Source organism: Spodoptera frugiperda, chromosome 7, assembly GCF_023101765.2.
Source record: "Spodoptera frugiperda isolate SF20-4 chromosome 7, AGI-APGP_CSIRO_Sfru_2.0, whole genome shotgun sequence".
NCBI lineage: Eukaryota > Metazoa > Arthropoda > Insecta > Lepidoptera > Noctuidae > Spodoptera > Spodoptera frugiperda.
Genome location: NC_064218.1, coordinates 11350491 through 11371613, shown reverse-complemented (window position 1 = coordinate 11371613; position 21123 = coordinate 11350491). Strand labels below are relative to the sequence as shown.

The window sequence follows — 21123 nt, the reverse complement described above, 5'->3', positions numbered from 1 at the left end:
TTTCTTTATTTTCGTTCATTCTTACTTATTCCACCAAACTTCTTGAAGTTAAAGAAAATCTCACCCATCCACAAACGGACCTCAATAACCTAACTTAATACTCATAACTGGTACAAGTCTCAAATGTAGACAAAACCACATGAAATAATATAATTTATCGATGTAATCCCTAACTCAGAATTGAATAACATAACATGTCGAGTGGGTTTAAAGCTCATTTAATATCTCAATTATGCGGATTCAGTTCCGGTAGTTTTGATATAAATAAGTAATTAAGGATTACAAGATTATGTATACGGGGTTAATGTGTTAAATTCGGTTTAATACATTTGAGTAATTGAAGGGGATAACTAATAAACATGCTTAATATTATAACACCTGGTGTTTGTTGGGAGTAGGTGTATTGCCATTTTGATGTTTATTTCACATTGACGGAATGACGGGTATAATTTTAGATCCTAAGCCGCCTGAATCAATTATCGAATCTGAGGTTTCAAGTTTAGCACAAGAATTTATGACATCTACCTGTTCACCTAATCGTATTTTTTTTACAAAATAATTTTACTATCATCAGTCACTATTGTTTTTTATAAAGCATTGCTCCCTACTAGGTTCATCTCCTGTATCGTGAGTGCTTTTACAAATATACAATTTCATATACACAAGACACCTAGGCTCAGAATTTGTGGATCACACAAAAAGTTGTTCCGTGCAGGAATCGAATCCTCTACACGTTGCATGGCAGCTACCGCGCCAAACATGCAGTCATATGGTTATGGTTATGGTTTGACTAGCTACTTCCGCGCGGTTTCACCCGCTCTGCTTGGCTCCTATTGGTGATAGCGTGATGTTTTATAGCCTATAGCCTTCCTCGATAAATGCACTATTCAACACAAAAAGAATTATTCAAATCGGACCAGTAGTTCCTGAGATTAGCGCGTTCAAACAAACAAACTCTTCAGCTTTATAATATTAGTATAGATATACAATGTAACTTTTATTATATTGACTAAGCGACAGACAGAAAACATATAACTGAAACTACTAATCTACTAGTTTCAAGACAAAAGTCTAGTCCATTGTTTTAATATGAACGAAATCAATATCTATTGCCTAAGCATACATATTTCTATGAAATCATTATCCTATGTACATTGTATTATTCTTGGAAACTAAATTACGATTTATAATAAAGGACCTATTAATAAACATAGTTCAGAACGATAAAGACTTAGACTACCTACGCCCTACGCGTCACAACAGATGATCATAAATTTAGATTACTCGAAATAGATGCGCAAATTTTGATTACAGTTCTATTTGTGAAATTGTCTCTTTGAAATAGTATTTTATAGGATTATTTAGACAAGGTTTTGCGGGTACCTTATCAGATTAAAACCAACCTTTCGATATTTACGGTTAGACCGAATAGACTCAAATGTCTTAAGGAATTAAAATATTTTTAAACATAACAAGAAATGAGAATGTAACATTAAATTCACATATTTAAGACGAAACTGATAGACTTTCTCCTTCTCTCTATGCGAATTATGATTAGCACACTCTCACACACACATTTTTTAACCGACTTAAAAAAAAGGAGGTTCCAATTTGACCTGTATGTATGTACATATGTTCGCGATTATCTCGCGCTTTAGTTGAACAGAGGTTGATGCGGTATTCAGTATAGTATTTTTCAAACTTAGGTCAACAGTTTTAGATAATATTTTGCTAACTTTGAATCTTGTCTTATTTCCATACAGTGACCAACCCATTGTAGTGTCTAAAATTTTTTTAAAATTTAGCCAAACCAGTACAATTTTTACTGAAATATCGAACCGAACCAAACAGCGCAACGGCTACTCGCCTACAATTAACAATACACCTCATATTAAGCAAAAACAAGACCGATATTATCTCCTATTCCTAGCTACCATGTTCACCACACCAAGAATATCTTATATCTTATGTACATTTGAGTGCAACAGTGATGTACTGTATGTCCATTACTTATGAGACCATTATCCCTTTCCACTTGGCTGGTCTTTACGACTTTATGGGTCCCGAGACGGTCTTAACGACCGCTGAAGATAAAGCGATATACATCTTTATGCTGTTTACTCTTATGATCCTGTGTATCAGCTAATAGCTTGGGGTCTGTATGGATTTTATATGGTAGCTCCTTGCTTTGTAAATAGAATGACCTTTTAGAGTGAGTATGTAATTGAGATGGAGTTCTTAATGAAATAAAAGCGTAAGCAATTACAATTGCCTCGTTAGTCGAGTGGTCTCGGGTTCGATTCCCGTGTCGAGTAAAGTATTACTGGGCATTCTCGAAAATTTCTCAGTAATAGCCCGGAGTTTGGTATTATGCCCAGTATATTGCCATAGACTTATCCCCTATTACATAAGACTTACAACACAAATGGTGAAAAGTGGGTGTATATTGTACTGGCATTACGTACCTGAATGTGCACCTTTGTCTACCTCATTAGGGATAAAAGGTTTGATAATACGAGAGCAATTACAATTGTGCTTACAATGATTATTTTTAACAATTCCAGAAATATAATCTAGATATCTTTTGTCTTTTTAAGAAGCTCTTTGATTGGTACCCAGTTGGCAATGATACAAAGTCTTGTATAGTGCATACAGTTTGACAATAGGCTCGCTTTTTGGCAAGTAACATATACATTTTAATGGAAGGATACCCTTTTAAATCAAACAAAACAAAAGGTTATAACATTTTGACCTTACAGACAATAATAGCAGCATAAAACATATTTATACACGGTTGTATGAAAAAAATGTTCATAAAAACGATCGCCCATCTTTTGAAAATTATCATAATATTTCGTTCAATACCTCTGTACTGGGGCGTCGTTGTTTCAAACGGATAGCATTAACATAATGCTTTGATGTGGAAACGAAACGATGAGAGAGGAGCTCGCTGCTAAGTAACATTGTATGGTCGATAAATTGCTATGTTCTAAACTTAGTTTGGTGGTTTTTATACAAAAATTTTCTTCATAACTATAAAAGCCATTATTCTATAACTTTCGTGAGATAACTAAATAACTACATACAAATAACGGCATCAAATGCCACATCGTGTGTAGCGAAATGCTGCTCATGAATGAGCGCCTAGCTTCACTGACAGACAGACTAAAGGACAATTTTTGACGTTTAAAAATTGCCTAATTTAGGATTAATTGAAATAAATGCTTTGACTTTGAGCCTCTAGCATAGCTTGAAACTAGTCGAGTTTCTCTTCAAGCTGTTACGTGAATAAGCTAACATAATAATTAATCATCATTCTACCAAAAGACATCCAATGCTGATCATAGGCTTCTCCCGATGAGTTCTAGATCTACTGATTACGACATAACGTTACGTAGGCAGATGTGAATCCAATTTTCATCAAGAGCACCACGTTATAGGAGATGGACCTAAAATCTAATTTCGGACACAATATTCCAAATTAAAGCCTATTTTGCCTTATACGTATACCTCGCTCAGCTGGCACACTAGTGATGACTCGAGTAACGAAGTCATCATAAGAATTCCACTAACAGTAAAACAGTTCAAATACTAAAAAACAATTAACAATGTCACCTTTTTTTTTTTTTTTTTTAGGGGGGAAAATCATCCAATGACTTCTCCCGCCTGGGGTGAGGCGGGAGGGAGTGTCAGACTCTTACTGACTAAAAACCACCCCGTTCCTTCTCCTGCTTTGAGCCGGAGCCCCGGTAACCTTTTACGTTGTCCGCAGCTCCGGATCAGGCATCAGCCCTACTGGGCCCCATCTGTGGTGGTCTGGCTCTTTGAGGCGCGCGCGGAACGCGACGCGCCGTACGCACGGGTCTGGTTCTGGTCGGGCGGCGAGCTACCCTTGCTCGCCGTCCGCAGACCCACACTTACGGTGGCCGGAGATCGTCACGCGATCCCCGACGCCCGGAGTGTCTTCTGCGGCGGCTGGGGCGTGAGGAGGATCGTTCCCTCACGCGCTCCGCCTCCTCCTTAGCTAGCATGACTGCTTCGCAGAAGGAGGAGACGGCGTCCCATTCCCTCTCGCTCCGCATCATGGCCTGAACCAAAGCCGGACGCGAGAGGTCACCGTCGCCGATCACATCCCTAAGGACACGGCGGTGCTCAGCCCATGCAAGGCACACCGCTACTGTATGCTCCACCGTGTCCTCCGGGTGATCCACGCAATGCCGACACCCGGGCGTTTCCTCCCGCCGAATCCGAAACAGGAACCTACCGAAACTTCCGTGTCCGGTAAGCACCTGCGTCAGGCGGTAGGTGAGGACGCCGTGACGCCTCTCTAGCCACTCCTCAAAGAGGTAACAATGTCACCTGGCACAGCAATACAAGAAATATAATTTCAGCGCATTATTTCTCTGCTTATTACAAAGATTACTGCTGTACCTATTCACCCCGTTTTACCGTATCCACAAAAATACAATAATAGTAGGCTAATTATTATATTTAAAAACTTTGTACGAAAACTAATCACCGAAAACTTTTTCTTACCCAATTCCCGACCACTTTATATTTCACATTCTACTTTACTAAAGCATTCTACAGTTCTGAGTGTGCATTCATGAAATAGAGTACAAACGTACCAACATTACGATGTCATTTAATATGATAAACCGCATCCGAGGAGCGAGGGAGTGCATTGTCGGGCGTAAGATTTGCATTGCTGTAGTATTGTGAGTTTATTGTTTCGGTACGGTATCTGTTTAATGTTTAGTAGTAATACCGGGTTTTGTATAGGTATTTGTTATAGGGACATATTATCTGGTTTTGTTTAAGTGTATTGCTATATGTTACAATTATAAACTTCAGTTTTAAGAATCTGATTAAAAAATAGTATGTTTTTTACTTGCTCTAGTCTCCATTTACTATAATGAGAAATAAGTTAAAGATATTAGTAATATACACTTTTTATGTCTTTATTAATAACGTACACATCATATCAACAGCTTATAAGTGGCCACTGCTGACCAAAGACCTCTTTTCACACGGAGAAGGTTTGAGCATTAATCACCACGCTTGCTCAATAAGGGTCAATCACCTACAATAAATTATCAATTAATATAAAATTGTCACAATACCGGACAACTGCATATAACATTATTTCCATCATAACAGTGGCAGATAGACAATTAATTAAAAATAATAACATTACAATCTCGAATGCAACAATTCAAATTAAACCAATTAAATGATGAAATTGGTTAAAACTGAAATCCTCAAAATATTAATGATTTACAAATAATTATAAAGTATTGTGATTAACACCATCACATGTAAGCAGCTTTCATAACGATGTAATTATATTAATTAATTTAAACTATAATTTAAAAAAGAATCGTGGAATGTGTTGCTGATCACAACTGCCTAGCGGGTTACTGGGGCTCCGGTTCGAAAAGCAGGAGTAGGAACGGGGTAGTATTTAGTCAGTAAGAGCCTGACACTTCCTCTAGCTTCACCCAAGGCGAGAAAAGTAATTGGATGATTTTCCCGAATAAAAAAACTCTAATCTCTGGAACAGCTGAACCGATTTCGCTAATTATTTTTTTGTTGGGTTTATTTTGTTAGAAGGTTCCTATTATAAATAATCTAAGCGCAAAAAATGCGGTATATATTCAAGACTTTAAAAAAATATGGTAAAATAAAAAAAAACTGAAGTTAGTATATAACCTTGTCTTCTTCATACTTCAATGAGTGCAGAAAGTTATCTTGAAAATAAGGTTTTTAAAATCAATTTTTAATGCAGGACATAATAAATTAAAATTACGTTTCTTTTTCTACATAAATCTAAATATAAAATTCTAAACTTGTGGTTCGATTTGTAATCATCAGCTCTATTATCAATTTCCTAATCTCAGAATCAACAAGCAAACCAATTTCAAATCAAATGATATTCAAACTAATCTTCGATACAATAGAATATAAATTACATCAAAAGCAAGTAAAATATAAACTACACGAGTGTAATCGGACCTTCTATTACGTTTCAATTAGTACGGAAAGTCATTTCAAAAGCTAATATAAATTCTAATTGTTACAATTGATTCGTAGAAACAATATCTGATTTAGTTTTCCTCTTCCTAGCTTTCATTTGATATGTTATTAATTTATTGATACTATTGTCAGTCCTTTTATCCCCGTAGGGGAAGGCAGAGGTGCATATTATGGCACGTAATGTCGCTACACAATGTACACCTGCTTTTAACCATTATAAATCCCATGTAATTGGTGGTGAGCCTATTGTCATATATCAGACACATTTCCAGACTCCGTGCTACTACTGAAAATTTTTCGAATAACCGAAAAAAGCCCAGCAACACTGCCCGACCTGGGAATCGAACCCGAGACCCGGCATTCGCAACCAACTCGGTCAACGAGGCAATCAACATTCATTTCAGCAACCATTCAACCAACGAGTTCATTTTTAAAAAAACACATCTAAAAAATTCAAATAAACAAAACAAAAAAATTAATAATGTGTTTTTTAAACGGAACGCTCCGAATTGTTTTCGCTTTTGGTCAACAAAAGTTAAATGTAAACGGATGTGTTTTGTGGGTTACAAGGTTCGAGACAATGGGGATTTTCATGGCACATTTACATCGGATTATGGCATCGATAATGGCCCTGTTATGTTTATATTTTATCAAATTCTGTAACTTTGTTTAATTTTTTAGGGGACGTTAGCATTATTATAAGATTTTTTTTGTAATGTTCGTGCTTTATTTTTTGCTTTTCTTTTAGGTTATAATATTTGCTTTGCCAGAGTCTGTGTTTCCTGATAGGCATAATCTGGGTGTCTTAAAGGCTTGAGTGAATAGGTTGCTCATGAGCAGACGTGCTCCACTGTAGGCCGCATCATGAATCATGACTTAACACCAGGCGTGATAGCGGCTAAACGTCGACCCATCAAATATAAAAAAGAAGCAAAATACGTATTTTTTACTAAAATCTCCCGCTAAAACCAAACTGATAAGGTAACCTAACAAGTCTGGACTTACTAAGTTCCTTTAAAACGAAAAGAAGAAAGAGAAAACAGAATCAAGTAATACAATGTAGGTAACATTGATCAACTGAACCCTTGATATATCTGACTATACATAACCGTAAATAATTTCTGCATAGTGTTGATAAACAATTATATTATTAAAATACTGATGACTGTTGATGAACCGAAGGAGCAGTTGGCGTTCCATAGTCTCTGCCTATCCCCATGGGAGACAGGCGCGAGTTTTTGTACGTATTTATTATAAACGTATTCACAATAGCTACATATACTTTATGTATAAAAACAAGCTATATCATTTACAGAAACACACTTCAAAAACACAAACAAACAACTTATTTCATATACAATTTATACACATGAAATAAATGCAAATAATATGATATTGTTTACTACAAAATATCACAACAATACCCAGTTCTTTGTTAAAATTTAACACAAAATTATGTACAATTTAACGGACCGGCGAATTGTATAAAGCAATGTTTTTCCTAACTAAATTAATTATGTGTGTTAGTTTTTAACTAGTTCAGCGGTAAATGTGGTGAAAGAAGGGTTATTTTGTTAGCTAGGGTTAACTTACTTTATGTACGGTCCCATAAATATTTATCTTTCATCTTACTATATACTATGTGAATACTAGCTTCTGCCAGCGGCTTCGCTCGCGTTTCTGTGGGATAAAAAGTATTCGATGTCTCATTTCAGATCATAATCTAACGTTGTTTGAAATTTCATCCCGATCCCTTCAGCCGTTTTAACAAACTGCGTTTATAATGCGAAACTTTGTGAGATTGTGTGTATGTTTGTCACGTGTCAATCACGTCAAAACGGTTGAATAGATCGGGATGATATTTGGAACAGGGGTAGATTGTGGTTTGAAATAATACATAGGCTACTTGTCACCCTACGATAGCGCCAGCGAAGCCGCGGGCTGAAGCTAACTGTTTCTAACTGGCAATGAAATCTTATATCGAATTGGCAATTAAATTAATAATATACTTAGCAGTATAGTCATAGCCTTACTGTCCTATATTTTAGTACTGGTATCGTAATTGATGAATTGTAGGTGTAACTAATTCAGTTAGATTGGTTCAGGTAATCCAGTTAAACCTACTCATATTGTTACTATTGAAAAACTTAATACAGCTTAAACACCACTGGCCTTTTGTGTAATAATCAAGAACCCTTTTCTAAAAATACGGCAAAAAAAATCAACTTTTAGGTTTTACTTATATCCATGTTAAAGGCATTCGACCCAAAAGGCAACGGGAAGGAAAATAAGCGGGCTTAAGAGTTATCAAACTTGTACAAAACAAAACATAACAAAAACCATTTTGAAAACCAAAAAAGGGATCGTCGCCGACTAAAAAAACACATTTTCTCTGGACCTTTTTTCGTAAAAAATAATGCTCTAATATATCCCTAAAAGACGAATCAAGCCTACACTATTTTTTGTAGGGCGACCATCGTTTTTCATCTGGGTAAAACCGGACACTTTTTATTTGGACATTTTAAATTTAGGACTTGTATTTAAATGACACAACAGTGTATGTTTTTCTACGAAAATCTCTGTGGGTGACATTTTGTTGTTCTTTATTCTACATTCTATTCGTTTAGGTATAAAATTTTTAAAATATCTATCCTGAAAACTGACCCTAAAAATTTGTGAATAAGCAATGTACATGTACGTGTTTTTACTCATATCTATGTTAAAGGCATTCAACTCAAAAGGCGGTGGAAAGAAAATAAGCGGGCTTAAAAGTTATCAAACATGTACAAAACAAAAAAATATTTTGAAAATCGTCGTCGACTAAAACTGCTAACAAAATCCAAAACTTACGTTAAACCAGATAATCAGCCCAGTAGGGCTAATGCCCGATCCGGAGCTGCAGACTACCTAGCAGGTTTACCGGGGTTCTGGCTCGACAAGCAGAAGTAACAGGGTTGTTTTTAGTCAGTAAGAGTCTGACACTCCCTCTTGCCCACCCTGGCGAGAGAAGGCATTGGATTTTCCCCATTTAAAAAAAACAGATGATCTAACTTTGATCCATCCAAGAACTACAACGTCAATTTCATATAATTATTAAAACTACCTATAGCCATAATAGAAACACAACATAACACAGTTTCTTGTTTCTATATAAAGTTTAATAAATAGTAAAGAGCGTTAGACCGTCAGTCCATTGGCAATTAAGACGTGATGAGGCTGTGACCAGACATTACTGAGCGTTATTACAGTGGCCATCTAATATATTGCGCTAGGTATTAGTGTCCTTGTTTAGGCTTTAATATATTCAGTAGGCGTAATACCTAAGGTATGACAACCTGGAATTTTAGGTTAGAAGGTGATGAAAGTGTGTGGTATTATTTTTCTGTGCTATTTTTGTAACTCATATTTTCATTAATTATTATGTTATCATGGCTTACTTACGTAACTGTTTGACAAGGAACTCGAGTTTGAAGCCATACTAGAACCTCATATTTTATGAGTAGCATTCCGCGACACACGACGCGGCAATTTTTTTCGCGATTGATTGATTGATAATTAATTTAGTGTGTCTCACGAAAGTTATAATAAAATCATATTTTCATGTCTAAATTTAATGAAAAGGCTACCAAAATATTGTTTAGTAATTTCTTTCCAGTAAGTATCTAATTGAATTTGTAATGTTTACTAGAAAAATAATTAGATTGTTTTGCTTCAACGGCGCAGAACGTTGCCTTCTTTCATGGCTATCTTAGGTTACCTTAAAAAAGGTTCCTATTTAGTTACCAGGATATTAAATTTGCCATTTTAAGCTTTCAGCCAGAGCACTTAAGTCTAAATTAGGAAAAACAACATCAAAGTAGTAATACACTCTCAGCTCTATTTATTACAGTAAGTTTTAATACCAAACACGTGCCTGCCTACGCCTGGAGCTGAAATTAGAACAAACAGGGTTGATTTCACTAATCTCAGTTGAACCGTGAGTTAGTATTTACATAGTTAATTGAAAACTGTAACTTCTTTGTGTTACTTGTGATTATGTTAAGCTTTACATTTTAATTCATTTGTACGTTTTACTCTTACCTGAAACGCTTATTTGTTCTATACACAAAAATAAAGCTCCAATTTCGGTCAAAATATTAGCACATTTTTAAAATTCAAATACTCCCGTTATCGCGGAATCCGAAAATTGTAACCAAACCCCTAAAAGCCCCATTAATAAAACCGACCACCGAACAAAAAAAAAACAACAAAATAAATCATCTTGAAGACTGTCCCGCGTTTGTTTTAAATATGGCCACCCTCCCGACATCTCGCATAAGGCCGCGACGTTTTTTTCCAAATGACAAACGGCCTGGATCCCTCAACCATTTGTCGTGGGTCCATCCTCATTGGACATACAGATACCTTTATTGTGAGCGATTTTTCAAAAAACAAAATATATTTCATCTCTTATTTCCTATCCCACACAGGATTTATGCATTGGGTTATGCTTTTTGGCGTAACCCTGAACGTGGTGGATTGAAAAGATTCGGTTAAGGTCCGTAAATGTACGTATTCTGAACGCAGCTGCCTGGGAAATCGATTCGAAAGAGTGATGTTCGTAATCCCGTATTTTATGCCCCCGATGTATCGAAACATTTGCGATTTCAACGGACCGGTTAAATGTTGGATGTTACGATCGGTACGTATAATGTTTTTGAATATTTTATACCATACATAACTTCGTGTATTCCTGGAGGAATACTTGTACATTATTAGTATTACGTTTAATATTTTGACTGCACCGTTGATGCGGTGACTGGGCAACTGGCTGCTATGCAACGAGTAGCGAGTTAGATTTCTGCACGGAGCAATTCTTTGTATGATCCACAAATTGTTGCCTCGGGTCTGTGTATCATGTGTATGCGAAATTGTGTGTTTGTAAACGCACCCCGTATGCCAACCCGCATTGAGCAAGCGTGGTGATTAATGTTCAAACCTTCTTCGTGCGCGATTTATAGGCTGTTGATGTGTGTTGATATGAATCGCACCCATGAGACTGGAGAAAATCCTAGTGTGCGGCAACGATTTAAAAGAAAATAAATAAAGATATCATAATACAATGTTTAATAAAAAGGATTTATCATTATTCTCTACTTCAATTTGCCCATTTAAAGTGATGTAATCTACTGGCATTATCATCATTATCTGAGAGACGTCTATTATAGAACCAAACAAATTGAAGGTCCCCCCTTAGTCCTCTACTATCTACTATCTACTTTACTGACATAACTTGATGTCATTAATGAGCAATTACTTCAAAATATTATACTATAAGGTAGAACGAATAAATAGCAACATGACATCACACACTGACAACCAATGAATCTCCATAAAACAAGCAAAACACCATCTGAAGCATTCACGGATGATCGATCCTTCAGATTTTCCAAATCACTGATTGTTCTATCTGAGAATGCTAAGTTGATTTTATTTTTATCTGTGTGATGTAAATGTGGGGCTGAGAGGGATCCTGCTCATGTCGAATATGACGGGTTATATTATTGTGAATGAATTTTAAAACAGTGATGTTCTCATATTATTAAAAAAAAATGTGAAAAAGAATTATTTTTATTTGACAGCATTGTATTAGAGTTATTGACATCTAATATTATTTATCACGTTTTCCTAGAAGGAGTAGGAGACGGTGCATTTTGACGTTTCAAAATCAAAAAATATTTTTATTAAGTTGCTCTACACTAGGATTTTCTTCTATGTTGTGGTTGCTTTTACAAACATACAATTTCACTTACACATTATACCCAGACTCGAAACAACAATTTGTGGATCACACAAAATGTCAATCCGGGCGGGAACCTGCTACAAGTTGCGTGGCAGACTGTTACCTACTCACCGCACCAACCGTATAGTCATTAGTCATCAATTATCTAATTCTATAAATCTTTCTATACTTAGTCCAATTGACAGAAAACCACAATTTACAAACCACTAAACAAAATTAACCCCCGAAAATACTGCAAATAATATAAACATAACTCCGACTGACGCAGTGGGGTTATAATAAACAGGGAAGACAAACAAAGAAATCGGTTGTCAGAAACAGTCGTCACGGTAATCAGAGAGTCTGACAACGGATTTAACGAAGAATGTCTTCTCACCCCTCCAGAAGGAGGGTGTCACTCACCAAAGCGTAAAATGACATCGACATTCAGACAAATCTGGTTTAGACTTAGTGTCGACTCCACACTAGTTGAAATGAAAAAAGAAAAAAATCAGGGAATGACAATAAAAAATCTTATTTCAGTGAATTTATCTAGATTTCGGTGTTAAGGTTTATCTCTGGGGATGAATAAAAAAGATTCTTTGGATTTTCGAATTTTAAATTTTTTGATGTGAGTTGGTTTTTCGTAGATGGTTTATGATCTTGTAATTTTGATTTATCTTCTAAGTATATTGCATGTATTAAGAGCCTGTCCGCGCAGCAAAATAAAATTCACGCAATTTTTTTCGCACTGTGTCGTCTTTGATTCATGTCACAATTTTTTAACCGACCACGACCAAAAAGGTTCTCAGTTTCACCTGTATGTATGTTTGTGCGCGATTATGTCACGTTTAGCTAAACCGATTTGATAAGCTTTTCAGCATAATTTTAATTATAATATTTTTCAGACTTAGGAGGTTTGAGGTAAGTATATTACCCCACCTAAACAAATGGAGGTTCGCAGTTTAACTTTTGAAGGCGGTTCTCTTTTTTAAATTATTTTGGTAATTTTTAACTCCTGTACGGATACTTCCATAAAATTCAATGTGTTACAGAATCATAACCGGCTCTAGGTCATACGCCGGCATACGCCGACATATGAGCTAGGTCCAGGTAACACACCAAAACTCTAAACCTAAACGTCACATTATATTCATAAGCGTATCTAAGGAAAATATTTCATCCCGAATAATTTTAGTGTATCCGAGAATTTGATATTTCGCAAACCTTTGTGCTATGTGACAAGGGTGCTAGACTGAATGTTTGACGAGTTATGAATATGTATTCCTGCCATTATGTCACTTGTAATAAAGGCTTTCATCTTCTATTTTCCAGGGATCACTTTGAAAGGCTTAGTACGGATTTGGGCTCAGAATTTGATATGTTTTTGTTTCCCCTCATTTGTTGTTTTTGTTTGTCGAAGAATTATTCTGTCTTGTTGAGTAGTTGGTCTTGTGTTTTGTAAACACGAGAACTTAGGACGTTGGTTTAAAAATAAAAAGGCTGTATATAAAACTAATTGGTAAACTGAAAGAAAATGTCTTCGTCATTAAGTCCACCATGTGTGTATTATATGCATCAATAACTATTTCTTCAAATAATCTATTTTTGTAAACATAGTAATATTATAAATGAGAATATGTACTAGTTTTTGGTACACACCTGACTTAGGTATGGCAGACTTTCGAAAGTTAAGCTATGCAAGACTGTTATAACAAAAGACATTATACCATGTCCAAAAGACAACCCTCAAGGGAAAACAATAGTTACATTTTCACGTTTTTGCGTATAGATTAGATCGGCAGCGACCACTGACCCTCAGGTGAGTTTACTTGTTTGCCATCCAATAAAAATAAATCAAGATCGCGCCCGGATTCCCCCGAGGCGCATGTATATTTTGCCAGTTATGTTAGCCCCGTGTAATAGGGAACGAGCTACTACATTAACCGATTTTCGTGATAAAAATCTGTTTTGGTCATCCAAAATGTTTTGTGAATATCTGAAATATTGAAACTGAGCAGTTACTGTTGATAGATGGTTCAAATATATTGGGTAGAGTGGATGGTATGGTGGATGATGTGCAACACATTATATCTGAAAGCACAAATTATAAAGAAACGAGGGAGGCATTGGTGCAAACATTTCATCTAAACATATAAAACCAAGGCTTTTTTTCTTAATATGAGTATATTAGCAGAACCAACATCGGTCATTGCAAAGTTTATCTTGGAAAATATGTTTTTGCACCAATAACACCCTCGTTTTTCTTCTAGTTAGTCTAAATTTAAGACAACTATTAATACGTTTTAAGTCCTTACTGTGTGTATATTAAGTTATAGAATAGTACAATGGAACTGGCATATATATGTACATTATGTATAAAAGTTCGTAATTAAATAAAGAAATACGAACCCTAAATTCAACATGGACTCCCACACAACGAATGCCCACGCTGCATCAGTTCTTTAAGAAAACAAAGAGGAAATCGAATAAAGTTCCCTTCTTACAATAAAGGAAGTTCTAGTTAGCGAGATTTTGGGGTTAAAGCGAGCAAGTTAACGTCTGAAACTTTAACCAGTAGTTAGAACCATGAAGCAAGTACGAAGTTTCTGCAAGTATTTAAGATCGTAGTAACAGATGCATTAGGCATGACTGAGTTAACAATCAGGGATTTTGGTATTTATAATTTTTTATCGACTTTAAAAAGAAGGTTCTCAGTTTAATCTGTATGTATGTGTTTGTGCACGATTATCTCATGTTTAGCTTTGGTGCTGTTTGCAGCATACTATATTTCAGATTTAGGAGAGAGTTATTAGGATATTATTAACTTAAAATAATGGAGACGGTAAAGAAAATTGATTGCAATTTGTGTGTGATATTTTTTTCACAATCACGTAAAAATGGCGGAAGTAAACTGGATGAAATTTGAATTTTTTCTAAGCTAGTTTTTAATAATTTGCATAACATTGACGCGTCTGTTGTTTAGCGAAGAGAAAGGTAGGATTTTTTCCACTTTTTATTAGAGAGTACAATATACTTTTAAGGGTAACAATAGTGGCGAGTTTATGAGCTAACACTTAACATTTATGTTCTAGAATTAAGTTGTAAACGCTATAGTCTATTAACAGGGTCTGCTATGCCTATAGTGTCTAGATACAGATCTGAAAGCATAGATAGCCTGGACTATTATTTGATGTCAAAATGGCCTAATGCCTATAAACTTTTACAACTGCAACAATTATTGTGATTTCATCGTCAGTAGTTACGCTTTTTACCTTTCGGTCGACCGGAATGATACCGGCCTCACAGAAAACCGACGTGAAACAACGTTTGCATAGTCTGAGTAAGGTTACCAAAGGCCCAATTACCCCCCTTTCCCAGTTTTCCCAATCCCCGATTCCCTATCAACCCTAAAGCCAACAACGCACTTGTAACGCCTCTAGTGTTTCGGGTGTCCATGGGCGATTGCATACCATCAGGTGATCCATCTGCTCGTTTACCGGCTTATAACATAAAAAAAACAGTTCTACAGGATATAAACCCATGCTTGAACAAAGAGCGAAGCGTTTATGTCTGTAACCATTAACACAGTTACATAAAGTTGGCTAAAGGTCAGTTGTTACGTGGTCCCGTTAGAAGCTTTAAGTGATGTCAGGGTTTTAATTTAAACGTATTTATTTTGTTGGCAGTAAACTAACGTGGCTTCGGCGATTTGGTGTTTTATAGTTTTTTTAGAGCTCTTTTTTAGTACATGGCTTTGCAGGGTCTACTAAATAGAGTAGCGCGAAAATGGATAGGGAAATGTGCATGCATATGTTTTTAAAGATTTGGGAATTTCGGGAAACCGTACTTGGCATTTTTAATATTATTTTTCAAAATCTTTGCCCCATAGGATTTACTAGTGTATCGTGCGGTGCGTTTAAAATATATATTAGTTCGTCCTCCGGTAACCCCACTCACGCAACGAAACACAACGCAAGCGTTTTTCCACGTCGTTTTCTGTTAGACCGTGGTATCACTCTGGTCGAGCCGGCCCATTCGTTCCGAAGCATGGCTCTCCCACACTTATGATGAATGATAAAGTAAATCGTTCGTAACATGAGATATACTATGATAATAATTTACTCAGTATCAATTCCAATCCATTAAAATGACAGTACAAAGCGAGTCGAAACAAAAACCCGCCATTACACGTCCCATTGAAAACAAAATGGCGGACACAAACATGGCTTCGATTTCAACAGGAATTTAAATACAGATATTAATTTATTATATTTTACAATAAAAAATTAACAACTCTTTTTTTATTATACACAAGAATTTATTTTTTATGTTTTTTGTTGGAACAATATATTTTAACTAGCTGATTTTACAATTATTGTGTTATGAATTTTATTTTTTAAAGTATTGTTGGAATTTTTGACAGAAATAATACTATTAATGTGAGCAACAGATTTTTTTAGTTCAGATTATTTTTTAGGTTAATATCAGATACAAAAGCATACTATTTATCGTACTACTACCAGAAAATATATCGAAATATATACAACTCAATGGCGATTGACTGACTGACATAGTGATCTATCAACGCACAGCCCAAACCACTGGACGGATCTGGCTGAAATTTGGCCTGCAAATAGAAGTTATGCCGTGATCTTTTAAACGCGAGCAAAGCCGCGGGTTAAAACGAGTAATAATTATATACACACGTACTAGAAAAATTTAAGTTATAATGTTTGATCTTAACGGTAATAAGAAGGTTAGAACTGGTCCACGTGTTGATCCCCAGTAAATAACGTACTCTATCACATTTAAGCCCAATTTAGGACAACAGCATTTAGTCTAAAACATATTAAAGAAAAATTCTGATACTTATAATAAACTCCGTAAAGATCTTGTAGAACGTTCCATTTTAGTTTACTAAACAAACATTACATTATTGAGCACAAAACAGCGGATATTACTTAGCTACAAAATCTTCATGTCATAATACTATTATTAAAGCTTGTAAATATACAAGTAAAACATAAAAATGGCGTCTAAGGCTAGAAGAATTTTCCATTAGACGATTATTATTTGCTACGGAATTTGCAAACGCGTGGGAATATTGCTTGGGATATACTAAGTTACTGTATGTATGTATACATGGTCCAGTCAAGAAAACATGATGTCCATATTAGTTAAACTATAAATCGTATACGTCACAATTTTTCGTCTCTGGAGGAGTAAGCAGAGGTGCACACTACCAGAAATGTGCTATGTAGCTATGCTATGAAGATGTAATAGCTAAGTTGTGAAATTATGTGACCGTTTCCACCGATACTAAGCTGTGGAAGGAAGATGCGCAGCTCGAGTATGCGATACATCCATACCACACATTCATATCACGCATCTTTCCATATTATAAAAAAAACATAGCTTAACTGAGTCCGTTTCCGTCAGTGCTAAGCTATGTGTACCAATGAATATGATTGGTGGAAGCCAAACGCATCCACAGCAACGTAGCATAGCACATCTCTGGTGGAAAAGTAGCCATAAAATCACTATTTCATTGCACACACACCTCCGATTTTGATCACTGAAAAGAGTAATAACTAGCAACGCAACGTCATGCCTTTCATCACCGAAGGGGTAGGTAGAGGTGCTCATTAGGACATGTAATGCCGCTATACAATGTACACCCACTGTGGGTGAGCCTATTGCCATATACTGGGCACAATTCCAGACTCCGTGCTACTACTGAGAAATTTTCGAATAACCGAAAAAAACCCAGTAATACTTTGCCCGACCCGGGAATCGAACCCGAAACCCCCTGTCCGGCAGTCGCACTTGCGACCACTCGACCAAGGAGGCCAAAGAGCAGAGTAATAACTTTAGGTACATATCTGATTCTCCCTTCAGGGAACAAAAACTCATAATATTAAGTTATATGTAATAACGAGCTCACTTCTGTTATGAATTTTTAACGTAGCTTCCGTAATGCACGTCAGGCTAACTCTTCTGGGAAATTCACGCTGTTTTGTTAGCAAAAGGTAACAGAGTAACTAGGCCTTTTGTTTCTTATAAAAGTCTTTAAGCATTAATCAACACGCGTAACGTATCAGAAATTAATTATTATGTTATCGGCTTACTCACGTAACGTTTTGACGAGGAACTCGACTAGTAGTCGAAGTCCTAAACCTCCGAGCCACCACGAACAACGATTTTCAATCTATCTTCCTTAATAGAAAAACTCATATTATCTGATGGGGAAGTAAAAAATTATCATCGTTTTCATATACATACGATACAGACCAATAAAGAATTTAATGAGTCACAAACAAAATGTCATGACATCTAGGCATCATAAAACCCGAACACATTAAGTTATACACAACAAATTTATCATGGTCTCGCTTTGTATGATCTTTCCGAACATTTACCGGCCAGTTTATACTGGTACGTATAACTTGATATATAGCCGATGTTGTACATCGATTGAGGACTGAGTCACTGAGCTAAAGATAGTTTATAGCTTGGATCAAAATTATGTAATGAATGGACAATAAACAGTAAACCTTAGTTTAATTCAGTTGCTTTTTATTATGTCGTGGTGGCCTGGAGGTATAAGACGTCTCATGTGGGTTCGAAACCTTCCAATGGCAAAGAACAAACACACCAATTACGCAGTAGTTTAAATGAAAAATAAAAAAATAAAAAATATCACAAGCGTTTGCTAAGATTATTTAGACACGCACTGACAAATGAGATGAAGGAAAACCTCGTGAGGAAACCTGGGCTTATAATTCCCTGTTATATGTTTGAAATCGTTTGAGCAAATGTGGTGATTAATGCCCAAACGTTGTCCGTACTTTTTCAAAATCCGTTCAATAGTCAGCGTGATTGACGAACAAAATCCAAATATTGAAACAAAAAAACTTTCACATTTATAATATTAGTTGTGATTCAAACATATATTATTTCAATTAAATACTTACCTAAGTTACCATCAAAAGCCCCCCATTTAAACACCATACACGTGTCATTTATACTTCATTGCCCCATTATAATTATTTTTACATGTACTTCACCCCCATCGAGTTGAATAACACGCACCCAATTAGGGAAACCAGTCGAGCACTCAATAAAAAATACAAAGCAACAATGTTTATCTTTTATCTTCACCCCATAAACCCCCATAAATAGCCATCCATGAATCAATAACAATAAGAAATCTGTACAGACGCCATATTGGGAAGAAAAACAGAATACTTTTCCTTGTACATCCTTTTTTATTTCTCCCTTTTAGTGCTGTTAAATTATTTCTTTCCAATCGATAACTCGAGTATTGCCTATAAACGCGAACTAACGAACAATGAGAGAGGTCAATAAAAATCGGTAAGGTCTTATAAAATTGATCGGGAGCAACCCTAGTCCCTTATTAGGGTACCGTAGAAGGAAAATTTGTGATAGAGAAACGTTGAGTGATTTCGGTAATAATTTTTGTTCTTGTTTTTTTCATGGTATGGTTAGATTTATGGGGAGGTATTTGCAAAGGGATGGTGGATGCAATTTGTTCGTGTCTTGTTTATGGGATTAATGCTTTAGCTGATTATGTTTAGCATCATGATAATTTTCAGTGGCGTAAAAAAGGGAGTAAATAGGTTTCTTAAGGGTCGGCAAAGCACATTTAATGCCCCGAGTGTTGCAAGCGTTCAAGGTAACCCTTTCCATAAGGTGTCCCGGGTGCTTTCTTGCCACCGTAATGTGTATAAAAAAAAAAAAATACAAGTTTTTTAAATACTTTTAATTTATTTATTTTGTTATAAAATTATTTATTAAATTACCTTTTAATTCAATAAATTCTATTTTAAAACAATCTCGTAATCAACCTTCGATTACGAGATTGTTTTAAAATAGACTAACTCGAACCCCCCCCCCCTAACAATATCTATAAAATAAAATATAAACTGACCTACAGAGCCCAACCTCACGCGGGATATTCTCGTCACTAAAAGTCCCAAATTGGGTCGACATAAAATGTTGGTATCAGTCAAATTTATGGTGTTTCGATGAGAGACGCCGAGATAAAAATGATGTCTGAGACAAAAGGCTGCTTGTTTTGCGATAAAAAGACGAACACGGGTGATTGGGTACTAACTAGACAGCTATAAGAATTTAGTGCCTTTAGCAATATGAAGGTCACAAAAATATAATTTAGTTTTTAAGTAATATTAGGAACAACAACGTGACTCTTTTTATTCTGATAAGGTTTTGACAAGAGTTTTATGACACTATCGTAATCTCAGATTCTGTGCTTCGCCAACAACCCAGTCTATACAGGGTGTTTGAATTCGACGTATTCCTCTCGGGAGGTGAACAACTAATTTCCTACAAAAATAGCCCTGAGGTCCTTGGGCGGAAAGTGGCTAGTTTCTGAGATATTCAACATTTTTGGTTTTGGTAAAAATATCCCGAATTGATTACAAAAACATCAATAAATAAAAAAATACTGGTTGGATTTTAGTTATTTTAGTTCAGTTGCCAATATATCAGTTATTATTTATAAATACTAATAATGGCAGAAATATCATTCGTTTTAAAATAGCAAGTAATTTTCTATGAAATTTTGTTTTGGTTCACTAATTTGGTCAATAGATAACTGGATTTATTTCGAAAAATATATATGACACTAAGCGTACAAACTATTAGAAAAACTTCCTTGATTTATTAGCTACCCAGAAACGTAAAATTATTTACAATATTCCCAAAAACAAATAAATTAATTGATGATAAGTAGAGTATAAAGAGAAAGCGCAATTTTAAAAACATCTTAATTTGCAAAATTTTGTTCAAAATGATCTTCCCTACGACGTATACATGCTCGAACACACTTCCTTATCCCTATGACGTTCACTCTTGGGCTGAATATGCGTTTTATTGCGTAATTATCTTCAAATCTGTTTCGGAGAAGAATTACGATACACGGCCAATTACGTCTGTATAAACAAGGGACTTCATGTAAAAATCAACCGGCGTTAGGTTCTGGTCATTGTGCATGCCATATAGTTGGACCGCCCTACTAATCCAATGCCTGAGAATCAATGTTTTCGACCATTGCCGCACAGTAGTTCGATAATGCACTTGACAATCGTCGTGTGGATTAAATTCGTCAATCAAATTAATAAATTAATTCAATAAGTTAATTCATCTTGTTTCTAAATTCAAATTTAAAACAATGACCCTAGCACATTCCTTAATTTTTTTTCGCAATTCTCACCATTTAAATTGTTGGATGAAAAGTAGGGTCCAATCAAATAATTAATTATGATACCCATGCAAACATT

General features: G+C 35.6%; 1 protein-coding gene across 3 annotated transcripts in view; it reads right to left on the bottom strand.

The window, feature by feature from the left end:
• The window catches only part of LOC118265753 (zwei Ig domain protein zig-8), a 215959-nt gene that overhangs the window by 146541 nt on the left and 48295 nt on the right, over window positions 1–21123 (bottom strand). The window lies entirely within an intron of this gene.